The sequence below is a fragment of the Lycium barbarum genome, chromosome 5 (genome assembly GCF_019175385.1).
Source record: "Lycium barbarum isolate Lr01 chromosome 5, ASM1917538v2, whole genome shotgun sequence".
NCBI classification, from domain to species: Eukaryota; Viridiplantae; Streptophyta; class Magnoliopsida; order Solanales; family Solanaceae; genus Lycium; species Lycium barbarum.
Window position 1 is genome coordinate 124,667,290 of NC_083341.1, and position 6,000 is coordinate 124,673,289.

A 6,000-nucleotide genomic window follows, 5' to 3' on the forward strand; every position below is an offset into this window, starting at 1 on the left:
AATGAATTGCATAGTTATTTAGCACTTACTTAGTAATCTTCTGGGTCAAATTTCTACCCATGTTTCACTTCATTTTCCTTTTCTTTTGTATGACCCCATTTTTCTCTTTTTTTTTTTTTCCACACTCTTAGTCAACCCTTCACACTTCGACTACAATCAAGCATATCTACTGGTATATAATTCACAATCTTACCTCTTCTGTATTTTAGTCAAAGATATCTAGTACACAAGTCTATTTCTCACATACGTGATCTAATGAAACAAAAAGACAAAAAGTCAAGGATATCTAATGTTTTGGTTTTTAGAGGTTCTTCCCTTGATCTATTGTACTCGAATTCTTATAGATGTTCCTTAACAGTGTATAATGAGTTTTGGTTATAGATTGACATCTCATTTTAGCTTATTTTGTTGCTTTTGAATTATATAATCCATGCTTTGGTGTAATTATGAGACTGAATTTCAAGAAGTGATACAAGTGAAGTGGTTCGCCTAAGAGAAGGTAGTAGCTCGTTAGGTACCAATCGCAGCTAGACTCAATGGGCTTTAGTGTAATATATTATCCAGATCCTAATTCGTTGTACATTAAGAGGATCATTTTATATTAGGCGTTGTGTGTGTGATCAGTTGAAGCTTGCTCCTGATGTTCGGCCTAAATGCATATATTTAGCTTTTATATTCCTCACATTTTGTTAGGATCGAAATAACATGGCGTCGTGTGGAAGCAAACATTTATAAAATCTTGAATGACAATAAATCAAAAAACAATGAAAATATACCAAAAAGCATAATATTATAATATGAATTGGCCAAGTGACATACATATTGAAAAACGAATATAAAAAGCATAAAACCTGAGAGAATAATCTCCCCCTAAATAAGATTCTTTAATGACTACATTGTGAATGTTATTGTGTTGTGTTTGAGAAGAACATATCTTCTATTTATAGAAGTCTAAAAATTCTCCTCCAAGAAAGGATAGATATAAAAGAGTCTTTTTCAACCAAGAAAACCTTTTCGAAGTAAAACACAATTATGGTGTAGAGTCCAAATAAGGTAGAAAATTCAGGGCAAACCCTAACAATTTTAGTGCTTTTATTCGTCTTTTGGAGTAGTAGTTCTAGTGATTATGCTTATATTTGTGTATTGTAATTATCAGGTGAGTTACTAGCTATTTTAAGCTAAATCGGAATTAAACGGGTAATGAAACCACCAAAAATGAGTTGGCATCACAGTTACGCATCACCGCGGGTCAAATTCAATAGTTAGACACATATTAGAGAAGTTTTGGATCATGTCATAGGACAAAATCACATTGTTGTTGCATTAAAAACACCTAACGTAAGTTTTAACAGAATGGGGGCGCCACGCTGCGCCACCTAAGGTGTCGCACCCAAAATTGTCAATTTTCCTGATTCGGCTAGGATTTGGTTTTACTAAGCCCAGTCCTTTTTGTACTCGATAAATACATCCTATATAAGATTTTCGAACAAATTTTGACTTGTAGAGAGCTAGGAGTCGTCGCTGAGGTCGGAGTTCATTGGGTTTTACCTTTACTTTTCCATACTATTCATCTTTATGACTCTTTGGATCATTCTTTGTTTTTTCTTCCACATCTATGTGGAGCTAAACTTCTCTTTCTAGGGCTATCGTTCTTTCATGATTGTTGTTATTCAAATACTGATTTCAATTAATTAGTTTTTCCTATTATTTTGTTTATTTAATCTTGAGCTTTATTTGATTGATTACACAACTATCAAATATCATTTACGAATCTTGAATTTAACTCGAAAGTGGGATCTCCATCGCGTGCTTCTGGATCTGGTCTAGTCAGGGAAAAGAGATAGGGTCGTCCACCCATTGCCTGAGCACCCTATGCAACCTGAGCATGTTGCCTAGCTTCTCCATGACCTTCCTGAGACTCTGATCTAGCTAGGGCTACAACAACAGATGGGCCGCAATAACACGTTGTTGCTGAACTATTGGCTTCCATGTACCAGCAGCTCTGAGAATGACCTACCATAGTGATTGTGTTCTTGACACGTAAAATAACCCGTGCTACCACTCAGACAACCGGTATGCCTTATGCCTCACCTAGTATAATCGGGTGCAGACAAACTATTGCACCTCTATTGATAGTACTACTGCTGCTCCCTGACGGGCTGGCTAAGGACTAGGTAAATACTGAGAATAGTGATGTAAAACTGACTGAGGCGGTACATAAAGCCCCTTTCCCTAAACAACCTTGCTCAAATATGGATCTGAACTGATTGCCTCTGTCATACGTGACCTCTTGTTTTCTCGCTCAGACTTGTCCTCCAGATAGTACACCTCCGGGCGTATAACAATGTCCAAGACAACCTCATAGGAAGACCTCTGCACCTCGATAGATAAAGAGGTATGATGAGACCCTGACAAACCATCCATGAACCTCCTGACTGGCACCTAATAAGAAGGAAGTATCTCAATAACATTAGCGGACAATTTGGTGAACTCGGCATCATACTATGCCACTGACCTGTCTTCCTGATAGAGCTGCTTGAATTGACGGTGCATGGCATCACACTAATTAGGAGAAAAAAACTTGTCTATAAATAGTGCCACGAACTGAATCCAAGTGAGTGGGGACAAATCTGCTTGCCTGGTACAACTGTAAGTACTCCATCTAGACTCTACTAATTCGAAAAACTGAAACACTGTGAAGTCAATCCAATGAGTGTTTAATATACCCTGAATCGTCATAATCTTCTCATATCTGTCTATGAATCTCCTATGGACCCACGAATTTTGGAGTAGCATCAAAGTCTAGTGATTTGAAACTCAAAAAATCCCCGAGCTCTAGGGCTGTTCAAAATCGAAGCATAAGCCATAACCCAACCCTAAAATTTGCTTATTGGTATTGAGTTTCTGATTAACTGTTGGTGAATGAATTCAAATTTTATAGTTAGCAGCTTAGCGGTGCGCAGGTGGATTACTCAATTTCCTTATCGTGTCGTTAACCCATTAAGAATTATCATATTTATATTTTATCCCCAGGCATTTAAAGTATCTATTGTAAACCCAAAAGCTAAAGGCTCATTCTGTGTTCAAGCTTAGGAAATAACACGTCACTCCTCGTCATAGTAGCAATTGTTGTTGTTTATGCTTTTTAAATAGTCCGAATGAAGAGGAGGAATATTACCCAATTCGGTTATGTTGGTGTGCTTATGCAAGAGTGTGATCTATACTATATACTAGTGTAGTAGTTCTACCCTTTCCTATACATGCATTCAATGAATAGAGTCAAAGTAAATATAGTTCTGGCTTAAAAAGAAACAATAGTATCCTGTTCTGGATTCATTTGTGCAACTGAATGGTATGAAGTGATAACTGGAACTTACTAGTTGTGTGTAAGTTTTTTTTTTCTCTAGATTTTTTGGGAAGTGAAAGGAGGTCTTATTCAGCAGGCTTCCCTACACATGTTATATTCTAGTTGTTTCTTTGTCTATAACTTGATATATCACCTAATTGCCTTTTTTTTAATGAAGGTCATTTAATCACCTTCAATTTGAATAGAGATAATGGTCAAAAACACACTTGAACTATAACTTTTTTGTGAGTTTTCTACCTAAACTATGAGGTATGCGAGTTTGTTACCTGGACTATCATCAACTATTTATCAAAACCAGATCAAATATAAGTTGTTCCCAACTATCACCATCATTCAGGTAGGAAAACTCAGTTGCTACCCCGACATCGAACCAATCGATATCTTATCGGGTGGCTAGCGGATTAGTACATTTAAAGCCGATACTCGATAAGTCGAACCGTTAAGCGTAATTATCCGCCTGATAAACAACGCTAACAATACTAGGAACATGATGAGAAAAGATACTCTAAGGTCAATGATTAGGTTAAAGGAAAGAGTTAGGTTAAAGGATAGAGTATTAACAATCAAGCTGAAATATAAGGGATGAGGCTACTTCCACACTAATGAGAAGAATCCGGATGAAGATGGATTCACCCAAATCACCCGGAGAAGAAACAAAAACTATAGAAACGAAGCAGCTACTAGCAAACAAATCCATGACAACAAGAACAACAAAAATTAAGAGGAGGGACTAACCAGGAAAAACCCAATGTTGAACCATAAACAGGTGACACCAAGCAAGAGAAAAACAAAAACAAAAACAAAAATAGCAAAAAAAAAAAGGGAAGGAAAGCTCTGGCGAGCAATTTCCTTAAAGTGAAAAACATGGTTAGGGAAAAATAAAAAGCTAAGCAAACTACCTAGGAGAAGACGAAGGATACTTTGAGGTAAGAGACTACTACCAGATAGAAGAATGAATTAGGAGGACTTAGCAAATAGCCTCCACCATAAGACAATACTAAAGAAAGCAAAACCAACAATCCTCAGGAAGATAATTACAACAAGGTTGGTCAGAACAAAGAGGACAATTACAACACTAATATCATGTTCCTTGTTACTACTGACACTCTTGCATCCGGGCTGAAGGAGCTAAACTCATGATTGATCGAGGCCCTATAGGAATGGCATTTTCTTTAGTTAACATGAGAAAATTTGTGGATTTGGTATACAAGTTATTGACAAATACTAATTTTAATCCTTGTGAACGTCTACTTTTATTTTCAATTCATCGACTCTTCAACTAACTTATTATTTTCATTTTATTTTAACATTTCACCATATTACTAACCATTAGACGCGCACCTTGCACGTGCATCCCTTACCGGTCATTGCAAAATTTGTATCTAATAATATTAGAGTTTTAGTCGTATCCACATTCTTAGAACATTTGATTGGGTTATAAAATAAAGAATCTAAGATAATAAATGGTACCTCTAGACACTAGCCATTCAGTCACAACTGTTAAGAGTACAATTATTGTATCCTACGCTTAAGACGCGTGACAAAATTTGTGGTAATTAAAGAACAAATCTTCACTTTTTAGCCACTTTCTTTGTTTTTATTTCTGGGGAAGCTACTTCTATTCCCTTCTTTATGAACTTTTAGAAAAAAAACATTATTTCTTGGACTAAACTTATGGCTGAAAGGAACAAAAGGAGGTACTCCATGTTCTATACCAACCCAACATCAACAATACCAATTTCAATACCACTAACAATTCATCCAATCAATAACACCAATTTCATGTTACTCCATTTTTTTCTCACTTCAACTAAATACGCTATAATTTAGCGACTACAACCCCGAATTAACAAAATTTCATAAATATAACGAGAGGATCCTACCTCATCACGCCCCAATTGATCCTTAGCCATTTCAACTTCAGGATCCACTAGTTCATCACTTCACTTCGCAACAATCACGACACAACGACGTGACCACAAGCCTTCTTGAGCTTCCCGATGCATAAACTTCAATACATTTGATCTAAAATTGGCCTAAGGCCATTGGAGAACATTGTAGAGGTTTGTGGAGCTTTCTGGACGTTTTGGACTTGTAAAATGAATGGAAATGAAGTTTAGGGGCTTTATATAGAAGCCCAAAGTCGGTTTGCACCGACTCCACCGACTTAAGTCGGTTTTGGGTCGGTTACTAGAATTTTCGCGAATGTCCGCAGGCTTCTGGCAGTCTGTCTTGAAATGTCCATAACTTCCTATTTCGATGTCGTATCGACGAACGATTTGTTGCGTTAGAAACTAGACTCAATGAACTTCAATTTGAATAGTTTATTCACTCCATAACTCCTCATATGCTCGGAGATATACCCCGCTCAAGTTGGACCAGATATCTCTTTGAAATTTTGTCAAGTTTTTCCCAAAGTTTCAACAACATATTTCCTTCGACCCGCTTGACCCCAGAACTTTTAGATACTCTCTTAATACTTACTTAAAGTCTTTCTTAGCCTTTTAAGAGTTCTATGGCCCCTCCGGGCACACATTAGTTTACTAACGGCAGTAACGATACGAAATTCTTTCAAGGTGTAAAACCCGTTCGTCATGACTTATATCCCGCGTAAGCTCACGTCGTTATCCTTC